General features: G+C 44.7%; 1 protein-coding gene across 1 annotated transcript in view; it reads right to left on the minus strand.

Moving 5' to 3' along the window:
* The window catches only part of sema3ab (sema domain, immunoglobulin domain (Ig), short basic domain, secreted, (semaphorin) 3Ab), a 315,517-nt gene that overhangs the window by 260,377 nt on the left and 37,281 nt on the right, over positions 1-17,859 (minus strand). The gene's annotated exons all lie outside the window — the stretch shown is intronic.

A 17,859-nucleotide genomic window follows, 5' to 3' on the forward strand; every position in this document is an offset into this window, starting at 1 on the left:
TTAGAAGCTGAAATATCATAAACACATTTTAATTTTTATTTAATTATAAAAATCTAGTAATTTTTATCAAAATGTAGAAATTTGATATTCCACAAATATAAATGAGTTTTTCAGGTCCAGAACGGTTGTTCAGCAGTCAGTACATAGAAACATAGAAAATAAGTGCAGGAGTAGGCCATTCGGCCCTTCGAGCCTGCACCACCATTTAATATGATCATGCAACTTCAGTACCCCATTCCTGCTTTCTCTCCATACCCCTTGATCCCTTTAGCCGTAAGGGCCACATCTAACTCCCTTTTCAATATATCTAATGAACTGGCCTCAACAACTTTCTGTGGTAGAGAATTCCACAGGTTCACCACTCTCTGGGTGAAGAAGTTTCTCCTCATCTCGGTCCTAAATGGCTTACCCCTTATCCTTAGACTGTGACCCCTGGTTCTGGACTTCCCCAACATTGGGAACATTCTTCCTGCATTTAACCTGTCCAATCCTGTCAGAATTTTATATGTTTCTATGAGATCCGCTCTCATTCTTCTAAACTCCAGTGAATATAAGCCTAGTCGATCCAGTCTTTCTTCATATGTCAGTCCTGCCATACCGGGAATCAGTCTGGTGAACCTTCACTGCACTCCCTCAATAGCAAGAGTGTCCTTCATCAGATTAGGAGACCAAAACTGTACTATTCAAGGTGTGGCCTCACCAAGGCCCTGTACAACTGCAGTAAGACCTGCCTGCTCCTATACTCAAATCCTCTCACTATGAAAGCCAACATGCCATTTGCCTTCTTCACCGCCTGCTGTACCTGCATGCCAACTTTCAATGAGTGATGTACCATGACACCCAGATCTCTTTGCACCTCCCCTTTTACTAATCAGTCACCATTCAGATAATAATCTGCCTCCCTGTTTTTGCCACCAAAGGGGATAAGCTCACACTGGTGCAAGGGTCAAGGATGTCTCGGAGCGGGTGCAGGACATTCTAAAAAGGGAGGGAGAACAGCCAGTTGTCGTGGTGCACATTGGTACCAACGACATCGGTTAAAAAAAGGGATGAGGTCCTACGAAACGAATTTAAGGAGCTAGGAACTAAATTAAAAAGTAGGACTTCAAAAGTAGTAATCTCGGGATTACTACCAGTGCCACGTGCTAGTCAGAGTAGGAATCGCAGGATAGTGCAGATGAATACGTGGCTTGAGCTTGGTGCAGCAGGGAGGGATTCAAATTCCTGGGGCATTGGAACCGGTTCTGGGGGAGGTGGGACCAGTACAAACCGGACGGTCTGCACGTGGGCAGGACCGGAACCAATGTCCTAGGGGGAGTGTTTGCTAGTGCTGTTGGGGAGGAGCTAAACTAATATGGCAGGGGGATGGGAACCAATGCAGGGAGACAGAGGGAAACAAAAAGGAGGCAAAAGCAAAAGACAGAAAGAAGATGAGGAAAAGTGGAGGGCAGAGAAACCCAAGGCAAAGAACAAAAAGGGCCACTGTACAGCAAAATTCTAAAAGGACAAAGGGTGTTAAAAAAAGAAGCCTGAAGGCTTTGTGTCTTAATGCAAAAAGTATCTGCAATAAAGTGGATGAATTAACTGTGCAAATAGATGTTAACAAATATGATGTGATTGGGATTACGGAGACGTGGCTCCAGGATGATCAGGGCTGGGAACTCAACATCCAGGGGTATTCAACATTCAGGAAGGATAGAATAAAAGGAAAAGGAGGTGGGGTAGCATTGCTGGTTAAAGAGGAGATTAATGCAATAGTTAGGAAAGACATTAGCTTGGATGATGTGGAATCTATATGGGTAGAGCTGCAGAACACCAAAGGGCAAAAAGCATTAGTGGGAGTTGTGTACAGACCTCCAAACAGTAGTAGTGATGTTGGGGAGGGCATCAAACAGGAAATTAGGGGTGCATGCAATAAAGGTGCAGCAGTTATAATGGGTGACTCTAATATGCACATAGATTGGGCTAGCCAAACTGGAAGTAATACGGTGGAGGAGGATTTCCTGGAGTGCATAAGGGATGGTTTTCTAGACCAATATGTCGAGGAATCAACTAGGGGGGAGGCCATCTTAGACTGGGTGTTGTGTAATGAGAGAGGATTAATTAGCAATCTCATTGTGGGAGGCCCCTTGGGGAATAGTGACCATAATATGGTGGAATTCCGCATTAGGATGGAGAATGACACAGTTAATTCAGAGACCATGGTCCAGAACTTAAAGAAGGGTAACTTTGAAGGTATGAGGCGTGAATTGGCTAGGATAGATTGGTGAATGATACTTAAGGGGTTGACTGTGGATGGGCAATGGCAGACATTTAGAGACCACATGGATGAACTACAACAATTGTACATTCCTGTCTGGCATAAAAATAAAAAAGGGAAGGTGGCTCAACCGTGGCTATCAAGGGAAATCAGGGATAGTATTAAAGCCAAGGAAGTGTCATACAAATTGACCAGAAATAGCAGCGAACCCGGGGACTGGGAGAAATTTAGAACTCAGCAGAGGAGGACAAAGGGTTTGATTAGGGCAGGGAAAATGGAGTACGAGAAGAAGCTTGCAGGGAACATTAAGGCGGATTGCAAAAGTTTCTATAGATATGTAAAAAGAAAAAAGTTAGTAAAGACAAACGTAGGTCCCCTGCAGTCAGAATCAGGGGAAGTCATAACGGGGAACAAAGAAATGGCAGACCAAATGAACAAGTACTTTGGTTCGGTATTCACTAAGGAGGACACAAACAACCTTCCGGATATAAAAGGGGTCAGAGGGTCTAGTAAGGAGGAGGAACTGAGGGAAATCCTTATTAGTCGGGAAATGGTGTTGGGGAAATTGATGGGATTGAAGGCCGATAAATCCCCAGGGCCTAATGGACTGCATCCCAGAGTACTTAAGGAGGTGGCCTTGGAAATAGCGGATGCATTGACAGTCATTTTCCAACATTCCATTGACTCTGGATCAGTTCCTATGGAGTGGAGGGTAGCCAATGTAACCCCACTTTTTAAAAAAGGAGGGAGAGAGAAAGCAGGGAATTATAGACCGGTCAGCCTGACCTCAGTAGTGGGTAAAATGATGGAATCAATTATTAAGGATGTCATAGCAGCGCATTTGGAAAAAGGTGACATGATAGGTCCAAGTCAGCATGGATTTGTGAAAGGGAGATCATGCTTGACAAATCTTCTGGAATTTTTTGAGGATGTTTCCAGTAGAATGGACAAGGGAGAACCAGTTGATGTGGTATATTTGGACTTTCAGAAGGCTTTCGACAAGGTCCCACACAAGAGATTAATGTGCAAAGTTAAAGCACATGGGATTGGGGGTAGTGTGCTGACGTAGATTGAGAACTGGTTATCAGACAGGAAGCAAAGAGTAGGAGTAAATGGGTACTTTTCAGAATGGCAGGCAGTGACTAGTGGTGTACCGCAAGGTTCTGTGCTGGGGCCCCAGCTGTTTACATTGTACATTAATGATTTAGACGAGGGGATTAAATGTAGTATCTCCAAATTTGCGGATGACACAAAGTTGGGTGGCACTGTGAGCTGCAAGGAGGATGCTATGAGGCTGCAGAGTGACTTGGATACGTTAGGTGAGTGGGCAAATGAATGGCAGATGAAGTATAATGTGGATAAATGTGAGGTTATCCACTTTGGTGGTAAAAACAGAGAGACAATCTATTATCTGAATGGTGACAGATTAGGAAAAGGGGAGGTGCAACGAGACCTGGGTGTCATGGTACATCAGTCATTGAAGGTTGGCATGCAGGTACAGCAGGCGGTTAAGAAAGCAAATGGCATGTTGGCCTTCATAGCGAGGGGATTTGAGTACAGGGGCAGGGAGGTGTTGCTACAATTGTACAGGGCCTTGGTGAGGCCACACCTGGAGTATTGTGTACGGTTTTGGTCTCCTAACTTGAGGAAGGACATTCTTGCTATTGAGGGAGTGCAGCGAAGATTCACCTGACTGATTCCCGGGATGGTGGGACTGACCTATCAAGAAAGACTGGATCAACTGGGCTTGTATTCACTGGAGTTCAGAAGAATGAGAGGGGACCTCATAGAAACGTTAAAAATTCTGACGGGTTTAGACAGCTTAGATGCAGGAAGAATGTTCCCAATGTTGGGGAAGTCCAGAACCAGGGGTCACATCTAAGGATAAGGGGTAAGCCATTTAGGACCAAGATGAGGAGAAACTTCTTCACCCAGAGAGTGCTGATCCTGTGGAATTCTCTACCACAGAAAGTAGTTGAGGCCAATTCACTAAATATATTCAAAAGGGAGTTAGATGAAGTCCTTACTACTAGGGGGATCAAGGGGTATGGCGAGAAAGCAGGAAGGGAGTACTGAAGTTGCATGTTCAGCCATGAACTCATTGAATGGCGGTGCAGTCTAGAAGGGCTGAATGGCCTGCTCCTGCACCTATTTTCTATGTTTCTATGTTTTATCTACATTATACTGCATCTGCCATGCATTTGCCCACTCACCAAACCTGTCCAAGTCACCCTACAGCCTCTTAGCATCCTCCTCATAGCTCACACTGCCACCCAGCTTAGTGTCATCTGCAAACTTGGAGATATTACATTCAATTCCTTCGTCGAAATCATTAATGTATATTGTAAATAACTGGTGGCCCAGTACTGAACCTTGCGGTACCCCACTAGTCACTGCCTGCCATTCTGAAAAGTACCCATTTATCCCAACTCTCTGCTTCCTGTCTGCCAACCAGTTCTCTATCCACGTCAGCACATTACCCCCAATACCATGTGCTTTGATCTTGCACACCAATCTCTTGTGTGGGACCTTGTCAAAAGCCTTTTGAAAGTCTAAATACATCACATCCACTGGTTCTCCTTTGTCCACTCTACTAGTTACATCCTCAAAAAACTCTAGAAGATTTGTCAAGCATGATTTCCCTTTCATAAATCCATGCTGACTTGGACCGATCCTGTCACTGCTTTCCAAATGCGCTTCTAATACATCTTTAATAATTGATTCCATTAAAACCCCAGTTACACCTCTTTGAACAAGACTTAGCTTTTTATGGGGTGTTTAACAGCGATGTTAGAGTGGTAAAGAGGAAGTTTTCTTCCTTTCAAGTGATTTCACTGATTGCCAGCTCGAGAGAGTTCCACAGCGCACCCTGTGGCGGAGCAGGGAATGACTGACCGCAACTTATGGATTTCGGCGTTTATCTGCGCACGCGCTAAATCCTGACGTTAGGGTCAGTTTCAGAGGGGCAATGGTGGCGAACGCTGACAGTTTCGCTGTCACCGCAACATCCGGGCCTTCATTTCTATTCATTATTTCTGAAACATTTTAATAAGGAGTTTAGTTTTGTATATCATTAATTTACAAGATCCCTTATTTGCAATTATTTCACTCAGTTCAAAGTTGATGTAAATTATTTGAGCAAAATAGTTTTAAGATGTCACACTTAACTGTTTTGCATGCCCTAAGCAGCTAATTAACTATTCCACCAGCACCCATTATTCTTATTGCTATTTCAATTTTTCGATCGAACAATATCTGATCTCTCGCTGTGTAATTTGAAAGTTCAGATTAGAAGAGGTTAAGGGGGAAGTAATGGGGGTTTTCAGAGGATGAATAATGAAAATTCGTTCCCACTGATTAGCAACTCAGTAATTATAGACTCCGGATTATCCGCAGGAGAAGAAAGGGGGAAGTTGGAAGAATTCTTGCTTCACACAAAAGGTTATTGGAACATGGCCTGCCTTACCACAAGTGGCTGTTGAGGTAGAGATTAGAACATCATTTAATGGAGAGTTGGATCAGTGTTTGGAAAGGAAGAATATAAAAGGATAAAAGGAACGGACAGGAAATGGGTTTTGAGCAGATAGCTCCACTGGAACAACGAGCACAGACTGATTGCCTCCTTCCGTGCCACAGTCTATCCACAGCGCACTGGGGGAAATCACCTTGCAGCCCGATGTGCCGACTCTCGAGCGGGTTTGTTTTCATCACATTTACGATGTCACTTTACGCAGTAGCGAAGCATTTCGACCCCCGCTGCATTTATAAAGTGATCAGCCCGATGACTTCTAGACTCGTACCTGAAAGGTCAGCATTTTACCACAGACTTAAAAGTTTTTCCTTCAAGAAGGACATGAAATAACTCAACCGACATCAAAATGAAATGATTATGTCGTGGAAAATAATATGTTGTTGAATGTATTTATGCAATGAGTTCCAGAGTTTAAATGAACACATAGATTCCCTTGTCACTTTTCAACAGTAAATATTGGATAAAAGCTAATCATTTGCCCACATCTGGTGCAACTTAGATACAGTATGTACTTTGTCAAGTTCGCACACATCTGGCACTATTTGGTGAGTATATCAACTTTTGTACATGTATATGGTAATCTGGGGATCTTGTACATTGACATTAACAGAGGAACTGATGCTGGAGAGCTAAACGAACTGCGCTGGTGATGGAAGAGCTGGAATTTATTTTTCCAGTATCCCATTTTGGGCACAGCTGCTTTATAAATGGCATATGTCATCTATGAAGGTCTCATAGCACTTATATGAAACATGTGTGAGAAGTGCTATACAATGGAGCCCGTTTAAGTATAACAGCCAATAGCCAGCAAAACTTTTTTCACTTATATGGGCCATTCTCTTAAGCCATCTGCAACCATAATACAGGAAAGAGAGATGATTGTGTTGCTCCATTGAGATGGAGCACAAACTAAGAGACGTATTTAGATGCTAATCTTCTCATTTAAGTTTGTGATGTCTTCTCTACATTGCTTTTAACTTCCCAAGATGCTAACTCAGTCTTTGCCTCGCTGCTGTCCCAATGGTTATTGCGTTTTTTGAGCTGCCGTGTTGAGCTGGTGGTAAATGCGGAAATGAGTGTGGAACGAAGGGAAGCAGTTTTCCTCACCATCTGTGACACCCCACTGGTAGAATTTCACAACGGACTGAATGCAGTGAGGCAGACTCTCGCTATTCGTGCATTCCACATTTGGATGCCCATCTTCTGACTGTTTTCATAGAGTCACCAGTCTGTAGTCCAATAGGTCAGTTCTTTATATTCTTGTCACACCTATGCTGCATTGAATGAACTTAATTTGCACAGGAATCACAAATAATCAATCAGAGTTGCCCTGCCGCAGGTACTGAATCACTGTCAATAGCTCAGCTCAGTTGACTTTGCCACATTTTCAACGGGTTTGTGAACAATGTTCCCTATTGTAACGTTTGCCCCTGTGAGCATGCCCACAGGTTTGTAGAGCTGTTGTTGTGCAACAAAATAGTTGTAGAGCTGTTGTGGAGCCGGCACCTCATAACTTGAACCTCCTCCGAGAAATCCCCTCAGTGCCTTTCGGTTCTGTGCAGAGGGGATTCCTGTACGGGCTGCTCTTGCGCACTCTCCATGTTGCCATCCTCGTCTGCCGTCCGGACACGCTACGGCGCTCCATCTTGCTGTCCAGAGGAGGCGGGGATCCCCAATGGAGTGCTCTCTACGCGGGAGCCTTCCCTTTATTTATGGGGGACTTGGCCTGGAGGGTGGTGCATGGAGCAGTCCCGTGCAATAAGTTTGTAAGTCGGTTCACGGGCTCCCAGGCTGCCTGTAATTTCTGCAGTCTAGAGGAGTCCATGTTCCATGTGTATGCAGAGTGTATGAGGCTGCAGCCCCTATTCCGTTATTTGAAGGGGCTGTTCCTCAAATTCTGGTTGCTCTTCAATCCCAATGGTCTTTGGGCACCCTGTGCAGAGGGGAGCAGGCAGGTCGAAAAGCCTCCTCGTAGGACTGCCCCTGGGCCTGGCCAAGGTGGCCATCAACCGGTCCAGTCAGCGGGTGGTCATGGGGGTTGTTCAGCCCGACTGCCTGCCTCTCTTCCACAGTTACATCCGCGCCAGGGTGTCCTTGGAGATGGAGCACGCGGTGTCCACCGGTACGCTCGCGGCCTTCCGCAAGAGGTGGGCGCCGAAGGGACTGCAGTGCATCATTACCCCTGGCAACCAAATTTAATTTGATTCATTTAACGTCCAAAGTTTAATTTATTTAATGCATTGGTTTTAGTGCCCCTTTAATAAGGGGGCACTTGTATTAATGTTACTTTAAAATAGTTGTAGAGCTGTTGCATTGTGAGTGGCTTAGCCAGGGAAGTGGAGCTGAGTCCATGATCAGATCAGCCATGGTCTTATTGAATGGCGGAGCAGGCTCAAGGGACCAAATGGCTGACTCATGCTCCTATTTCTTATGTTCTTATCTTCACAAGACTCAATAAAACCCCAGTCAGTTTGGTCTAGGTCATCCACGATGAGGTATGCAATTGTGAGCCTGGTGGATGAACTGGTAATGTGCAGTGTGATTGTTAAACCTTTGTTAATAAACCAACTAGTTCTTAATAGCAATGTGTTGCTATGAATTCTTACGCAAAGAACCCATGAAGCAAATACATTACACCCGTAAGCTGCGCTTTGTTCTGTGCGGCCTGTTCCTCTTAATGCCTTTAAATGTCTGTGCATGCGCGGTGTTTACGGTGTAAAAGCCGGTGAGCGGCCTGCGTGGGACCTCGCAGATCACTGCGCAGCCCGTGTTCGCGCACCTTAAGACAAAACAGGGGTTTCTGCAATTATGTTTATATGTCTTTAGATAGACAGGAAATGAGACTTTAAATTGGTTCCAGTCTGCTCTCTCTTTCTCTCTACATGACGCCTATCGTTTCTGTAGCAATGGGAAATAACACACATGTTTGCAAGATAATGGTAAATACCAGACCATGGGCATGCAAACTGAACAAAGTATAAGTTGAATTGAAGCATGGCTTAAAAATAATTCCCACGACACGTCACATCTTTAGTACTGTCTGGAGATCAGAACTCCATGGATTGGAAATTCACATTCTTCACACACAACTTTACATCATCCTAGAATCCTGTTGCTTGTCAAGTTGTTTACGCAGTACATTATATAAAGTGTATTTAACCCCTTGTAGATTGATATATCTTTATTATTTTATGTGTTTTACTTTCAGTAGCATGCTGGGTCTTTTCTTCATTGCAACAGCGTCCACAATCCGAATGTAATTTAATGGTTGCAAAGAACTTTGGGACAACCTGGGGATATGAGAAACATTATAGGAATACAAGCTCTTTCTTTCTACCTACCACAAATAAATTGTTTTAAGGAGACAGGGGAACATGGGTAGTATCAAATGTGATCTTTACTTGTGCATGAAACACAAAAAGTGAGCATGCAGATACAGCAAGGCATCAGGAAGGCAAATGGAATGTTGGCCTTTATTGCAAGGGGGATAGAGTATAAAAGCAGGGAAGTCCTGCTACAACTGTACAGGGTATTGGTGAGGCCACACCTGGAGTACTGCATACAGTTTTGGTCTCGGTATTGAAGAAAGGATATACTTGCATTGGAGGCTGTTCAGAGAAGGTTCACTAGGTTGATTCTGGAGATGAAGGGGTTGACTTATGAAGATAGATTGAGTAGGTTGGGCCTCTACTCATTGGAGTTCAGAAGAATGAGAGGTGATCTTATCGAAACACATAAGATAATGAGGGGACTCGACAAGGTGAATGCAGAGAGGATATTTCCACTCATAGGGGAAACTAAAATGAGGGGGCACAGTCTCAGAATAAGGAGTCGCCCATTTAAAACTGAGAAGAGGAAGAATTTCTTCTCTGAGGGTTGTAAATCTGTGGAATTCTCTGCCCCAGAGAGCTGTGGAGGCTGGGTCATTGAATATATTTAAGGCGGAGATAGACAGATTTTTGAGCGATAAGGAAGTGATGGGTTATGGGGAGTGGACAGGGAAGTGGAGCTGAGTCCATGATCAGATCAGCCATGATCTTATTGAATGGCGGAGCAGGCTCGAGGGGCCTAGTGGCCGACTCCTGCTCCTATTTCTTATGTTCTTACTTCAGTTATTTTATTTTGTGCTTATCAAGATGTAGGTTGTCAGTGTTGGGAAATGGAACACTTGCATTTCCGTGTCTGTGTCAAGCACTCCCAGATCAAGTAGACCAGTTAGATGCAGAGTAAAGCCCCCGACTCCGCCCCCACAACACCCGATGCACCCACCCGCCCCCCCACCCCACTCTGTCAATGTGCTCAAGTCCCAAACCCTTACCAGTTCAGCTTTTCCATTTCACACACCAACAATCCTTTGGCCTCTCACTGAGATGGTGAAATGGATTAGCGGGAATTTAAGGACAGTTCTCTGATTTGAGCCTATGCCTAAAACAACTGGATTCAGACTGCCCAAATGCATCAGCCATCCTCGGATAAGTGAGGCGAACGGGGTGGGGAGAAGGGGAAAATTGTTAGCCCGCATTCTTCTAACACGGGGTCAGGAGGAGCACCTCCGATGCTATGCTCACCACATTGAGGCGAGTGTTTTGTTAACTGTGTTGGTACCTGGAGGGCCCGAGTGTAACCGGTACTAGCAACCTACACTGCAGTTGGAGCCTCAAACTAATTTTGCAGGGTGGGCCTCAGACTGACGTCAGGCAATTATTTGCTGAATCAAAGGTTCTAAAGCCTGATTCAGGCATGGGGACTGCATTCCTTGGCCTTTACCAATATGGTGGGTGTCGCACTCCCGGCTGATAATGAGCGAGCATTTCCTGTCCGACCTATTGGAGGGTTAGGAGGCCGTGTCGTGCCGGGACATTGGGCGCTGTACAGACATATTTCTAAACCCATCTGTTCCAATAGGCTTGTGATCCATTTTAACAACTGCAACATGTATTTATATAGCGCCTTTAACGTAGGTAAAGATCCCAAGGTGCTTCACAGGAGTATTACGAGACTTTAAAAAAATGTTACAGTGAGCCACATGTAGAAATTAGTGCAGGTGAGCAAAAGCTTGGTCAAATAGGTAGATTTTAGGAGCGTCTTGAAGGAGGAAAGAGAGCTAGAGAGGCGGAGAGGTTTAGGCAGGGAGTTCCAGAGCTTGGGGCCTAGGCACCGATGGTTGAGCGATTATAATCAGGGATGCTCAAGAGGACAGAATTAGAGGAGCGCAGACATCTCGGGAGGTTGTGGGGCTGGAGAAGATTGCAGAGATAGGGAGGGGCGAGGCCATGGAGGGATTTGAAAACAAGGATGAGAATTTTCAAATCGAGGCGTTGCTTAACTGGGAGCCAATGTAGGTCAGCGAGCACAGGGGGTGATGGGTAAGCGGGACTTTGTGCTAGTTAGGACATGGGCACCCGAGTTTTGGATCACCTCTAGTTTACGCAGGGTAGAATGTGGGAGGCCAGCCAGGAGTGCGTTGGAATAGTCAAGTCTAGAGGTAACAAAGGCATGGATGAGGGTTTCAGCAGCTGAGGCAAGGGCGGAGACGAGCGATGTTACAGAGGTGGAATTAGATGCATGATCATTTTGACTGCCTAACTCCATGATGTTGAGAGTTCTGTGTCAAACAGACAGGCTTGTTCCCTTTGCCTGCTGCCTCTACAATGACATCCGTTCAGCAAATTGTGACATTTAATGCATGGAGAGAATGCAGCCCGAGTTTCTCATTACCCTCAGCCTCTTGTACAATAGTGATGGGTAATTGGGTCAGAGTGAGCACGAGAACATCGGCAAGTGCGGATAAAATAACCACACACACTCGGAAATATAAAAAGGTGTCAGAACAGAACAAATGGTCTAGCTGCCTTAATGTAACACCGTTTCACAGAAAGCACTGAGTTTATCTGACTTCAATTCAATTCTGTTTTTAAACAAACAACCCATTGATTTTCACAAACCTTTCAGCACCTGCAGTATCTTATTTTAGTAAATTCAGATCTTTAACTCTCATTTATTCAATAAATGTATTTTCAGTTCACTATACTTACTTATTCCACTCAGGTAAATGATTTACAGCATGAGTTACAATCTTTTCAAAATCAAATATTACATTTTTATATAAAATAAAGAAATGTCAATTTTACTTAATTCAAATAATTGGGAGCAGGGTAACTGAAAAGGTGACAATGTTGTTTTTATGATGCACGATTTGTGGTTGTTATTTGTGTTTTGGAGACACATTTTGCAATTATGTCTATTTATAGAAACGTAGAAACATAGAAAATAGGTGCAGGAGTAGGCCATTCGGCCCTTCGAGCCTGCACCACCATTCAATATGATCATGGCTGATCATGCAACTTCAGTACCCCATTCCTGCTTTCTTGCCATACCCCTTGATCCCCCTAGTAGTAAGGACTACATCTAACTCCTTTTTGAATATATTTTGGGAATTGGCCTCAACAACTTCCTGTGGTAGATAATTCCACAGGTTCACCACTCTCTGGGTGAAGAAGTTTCTCCTCATCTCGGTCCTAAATGGCTTACCCCTTATCCTTGGACTGTGAGCCCTGGTTCTGGACTTACCCAACATTGGGAACATTCTTCCTGCATCTAGCCTGTTTAAACCCGTCAGAATTGTAAACGTTTCTATGAGGTCCCCTCTCATTCTTCTGAACTCCAGTGAATACAAGTTGTTCCAGTCTTTCTTGATATGTCAGTCCCGCCATCCCTGGAATCAGTCTGGTGAACCTTCGCTGCACTCCCTCAATAGCAAGAATGTCCTTCCTCAAGTTGGGAGACCAAAGCTGTACACAATACTCCAGGTGTGGCCCTCACCAAGGCCCTGTACAACTGTAGTAACACCTCCCTGCCCCTGTACTCAGATCTCCTTGCTATGAAGGCCAACATGCCATTTGCTTTCTTAACCACCTGCTGTACCTGCATGTCAACCTTCAATGACTGATGTACCATGACACCCAGGTCTCATTGCACCTCCCCTTTTCCTAATCTGTCACCATTCAGATAATAGTCTGTCTCTCTGTTTTTACCACCAAAGTGGATAACCTCACATTTATCCACATTATACTTCATCTGCCATTCATTTGCCCACTCACCTAAACTATCCAAGTCAGTCTGCAGCCTCATAGCATCCTCCTCGCAGCTCACACTGCCACCCAACTTAGTGTCATCCACAAATTTGGAGATACTACATTTAATCCCCTCGTCTAAATCATTAATGTACAATGTAAACAGCTGGAGCCCCAGCACAAAACTTTGTGGTACCCCACTAGTCACTGCCTGCCATTCTGAAAAGTACCCATTTACTCCTACTCTTTGCTTCCTGTCTGACAACCAGTTCTCAATCCACGTCAGCACACTACCCCCAATCCCATGTGCTTTAACTTTGCACATTAATCTCTTGTGTGGGACCTTGTCGAAAGCCTTCTGAAAGTCCAAACACACCACATCAACTGGTTCTCCCTTGTCCACTCTACTGGAAACATCCTCAAAAAATTCCAGAAGATTTGTCAAGCATGATTTCCCTTTCACAAATCCATGCTGACTTGGACCTATCATGTCACCTCTTTCCAAATGCGCTGCTATGACATCCTTAATAATTGATTCCATCATTTTACCCACTAATGAGGTCAGGCTGACCGGTCTATAATTCCCTGTTTTCTCTCTCCCTCCTTTTTTAAAAAGTGGGGTTACATTAGCTACCCTCCACTCCATCGGAACTGATCCAGAGTCTAAGGAATGTTGGAAAATGACTGTCAATGCATCCGCTATTTCCAAGGCCACCTCCTTAAGTACTCTGGGATGCAGTCCATCAGGCCCTGGGGATTTATCAGCCTTCAATCCCATCAATTTCCCCAGCACAATTTCCCAACAATAAGATTTCCCTCAGTTCCTCCTTCTTACTAGACCCTCTGACCCCTTTTATATCCGGAACGTTGTTTGTATCCTCCTTAGTGAATACCGAACCAAAGTACTTGTTCAATTGGTCTGCCATTTCTTTGTTCCCCGTTATGACTTCCCCTGATTCTGACTGCAGGGGACCTACGTTTGTCTTTACTAACCTTTTTCTCTTTACATATCTATTGAAGCTTTTGCAGTCCGTCTTAATGTTCCCTGCAAGCTTCCTTTTGTACTGTATTTTCCCTGCCCTAATCAAACCCTTTGTCCTCCTCTGCTGAGTTCTAAATTTCTCCCAATCCCTGGGTTCGCTGCTATTTCTGGCCAATTCGTATGACAATTCCTTGGCTTTTAATACTATCCCTGATTTCCTTGATAGCCACGGTTGAGCCACCTTCCCTTTTTTATTTTTACGCCAGACAGGGATGTACAATTGTAGTTCATCCATGTGGTCTCTAAATGTCTGCCATTGCCCATCCACTGTCAACCCCTTAAGTATCATTCGCCAATCTATCCTAGCCAATTCACGCCTCATACCTTCAAAGTTACCCTTCTTTAAGTTCTGGACCATGGTCTCTGAATTTACTGTTTCATTCTCCATCCTAATGCAGAATTCCACCATATTATGGTCACTCTTCCCCAAGGGGCCTCGCACAATGAGATTGCTAATTAATCCTCTCTCATTACACAACACCCAGTCTAAGATGGCCTCCTCCCTAGTTGGTTCCTCGACATATTGATCGAGAAAACCATCCCTTATGCTCCAGGAAATCCTCCTCCACGGTATTTCTTCCAGTTTGGTTAGCCCAATCTATATGCATATTAAAGTCACCCATGATAACTGCTGCACCTTTTTTGCATGCACCCCTAATTTCCTGTTTGATGCCCTCTGTGATTAATGTCATTCATTGATGGTGACTCAATAAATGAAGATCTGTTTTTAATACTCAGTATCCTGAGATTTTTACCAATGGTTTGAGATTCACCTTCTGCAATTCCATAATTTATCAGTGAATGGTGTTAAGCCATCATAAAAACATAAGAAATAGTAGTAGGAGCAGGCTCTATGGCCCCTCGAGCCTGCTCCACCAATCAATAAGATCATGGCTGATCATCAACCGCAACTCCACCTTCCCACCCAATCCCGATATCCTTTGATTCCCCTAGATCCAAAAATCTATCGATCTCAGCCTTGAATATATTCAGAGACTCAGCATCCACAGCCCTCTGGGGCAGAGAATTCCAAAGATTCACCCCCACTCTGAGTGAAGAAATTCCTCCTCATCTCAGTCCTAAATGGCTGACTCCTTATCCTGAGACTGGTTTTAGACTCTCCAGCCCGGGGGAAACAACCTCTCAGCATCTACCCTGTCAATCCCCCTCAGAATCTTGTATGTATCAATGAGATCACCTCTCATTCCTCTAAACTCCGGAGAGTATCGGCCCAATCTACACACAATGAATCTGAAATAAATGGCAGCTACTGTGGGGTGAATGTTGTGGCATTGCGCTCCGAGTGTTGGGTTTTGGGTAGCACGAGTTATGGGGAATTTGAAGACTGAGGTCAGTCAGCACATCCACCGTGCACCCGACACAATTCTTCGCCCATTGTCTGTACTGGAGGTAAAATCCTGCCTGCTGTGTACTGAGTGTGATGCTGTCCTTGCCCGAATCCTCCCACGCCTTGCCAACACGCAAAGCTCGGCACCAGAAATGCTCAATCATAACATTTATGCTCCAGCATCTGCTTGTTCTGAAAATACTCTCTTAAAATCTTGTGTTGTGAGAGCGTAAGAATGTAGCGTCACTGCCAGATGATTTTCAGGGCACATTTTGAAGCTCTGGCAATTTAGCTGGTGCTTGACATTCACTGGGGTACAGTTACATCGTGACACAGAGTCACAAGCTGCTCACGGCAAGGCAACACGTTTTGTGCCTGTGCCCCATGGGGACACGCATTTACGGAGAGACTCTGTAAGCAGCGTTTGGTTCTGTGCGGCCTGTTCCTCTCAACGCGTGGTCCCTTTAAATGTCTGCGCATGCGCGGCATAGACATAGAAACATAGAAAATAGGTGCAGGAGTAGGCCATTTAGCCCTTCTAGTCTGCACCGCCATTCAATGAGTTCATGGCTGAACATGCACTTCAGTACCCTATTCCTGCTTTCTCGCCATACCACTTGATCCCCCGAGTAGTAAGGACTTCATCTAACTCCCTTTTGAATATATTTAGTGAATTGGCCTCAACTACTTTCTGTGGTAGAGAATTCCACAGGTTCACCACTCTCTGGGTGAAGAAGTTTCTCCTCATCTCGGTCCTAAATGGCTTACCCCTTATCCTTAGACTGTGACCCCTGGTTCTGGACTTCCCCAACATTGGGAAAATTCTTCCTGCATCTAACCTGTCTAAACCCGTCAGAATTTTAAACGTTTCTATGAGGTCCCCTCTCACTCTTCTGAACTCCAGTGAATACAAGCCCAGTTGATCCAGTCTTTCTTGATAGGTCAATCCCACCATCCCAGGAATCAGTCTGGTGAATCTTCGCTGCACTCCCTCAATAGCAAGAATGTCTTTCCTCAAGTTAGGAGACCAAAACTGTACACAATACTCCAGGTGTGGCCTCACCAAGGCCCTGTACAATTGTAGCAACACCTCCCTGCCCCTGTACTTGCTATTTGCTTTCTTAACCACCTGCTGCATCTGCATGCCAACCTTTAATGACTGATGTACCATGACACCCAGGTCTCATTGCACCTCCCCTTTTCCTAATCTGTCACCATTCAGATAATAGTCTGTCTCTCTGTTTTTACCACCAAAGTGGATAACCTCACATTTATCCACATTATACTTCATCTGCCATGCATTTGCCCACTCACCTAACCTATCCAAGTCGCTCTGCAGCCTCATAGCATCCTCCTCGCAGCTCACACTGCCACCCAACTTAGTGTCATCCGCAAATTTGGAGATACTACATTTAATCCCCTCGTCTAAATCATTAATGTACAATGTAAACAGCTGGGGCCCCAGCACAGAACCTTGCGGCACCCCACTAGTCACTGCCTGCCATTCTGAAAAGTACCTATTTACTCCTACTTTTTCACCGTGTAATAGCCGATGAGTGACCTGCGCGGGACCTTGCAGATTACTGCGTGGATGCGCACGCGCGCAGCTTAGCGGGATCATTAACCCAACCCTTTTCTCTGTGATAGGTAACAGGCACAGGCAGGATGGGCCAAATGGCCTCCTTCTGTGCTGTATCATCATCGGAGGAAGGCCGAGTTGGAAGCGAAGGACAATAACGTGCTCTGAAACCTGCCACTTGAGAATCTGCCCTTCTTTCAATGAACCACCCAGAAACCAAGTTACATGACAAGTCAAACTGCGGTTAATGCTGCAATAAAATGTACTAAGAGACTGGATTCTCCTAACGCATTTAAATAATATTAATTTTGTTTAAAGTGCGAAGCCAATATTTTGTTGAATGGAGCGCCCATGAAAGGAAGGAACGCGAACCTGACTATAGCAGCTGCCCCTTTAGTGCAACACTTGAACCAAGGCCCAAGCCAAATGTGCTTCAACAGATTTAAACAGAACTCGACTCTTAGCTGGTGCTGGAAGTTGGTGAAAACAAACCTTGTCTTGTACTTGCACCGAGAACAGTGCTTGTGTCGTCAAAATGTTATTTGAATTTCATAATGTGGCAATGGAACAAGTCAACTTAGGGGGAAAAGGAATTATTTCCATTTATAACACATTTTATCATGACATCAAAGTGCTTCACAGTGTAAGTACCCTTTTGGACTGACTTGTTCTGTAGTGAAAGGTGGCAGGCATTCTGCTCGAGCAATGATCCAGAAACTGCATTAACCTGATCAGTCAGTCACTTTTCATGGTAAGTTTAGTTGAGGGAGGGATGCTGGGCCGGGGAACTCCATGGGATCTTATATATCACCTCAACAGGCAGTCAGAGCTCAGTTCAACATCTCAGCTCAAGGAACCTGCATTGCCCCCAGCCAAGCGAATCCTTGTTCTTGGCCAGAGATAAACAATATTTGCACCTTACCATGTTGAAATATGTCAACACACTTCAAACAATCTATTGCAGAATAACATTCAAAATAACACAGAGTAACAGCTCACTCGGCATTTGTGTAACTGACAGCGGG

Source organism: Pristiophorus japonicus, chromosome 13 (genome assembly GCF_044704955.1).
Source record: "Pristiophorus japonicus isolate sPriJap1 chromosome 13, sPriJap1.hap1, whole genome shotgun sequence".
Taxonomy (NCBI): domain Eukaryota; kingdom Metazoa; phylum Chordata; class Chondrichthyes; family Pristiophoridae; genus Pristiophorus; species Pristiophorus japonicus.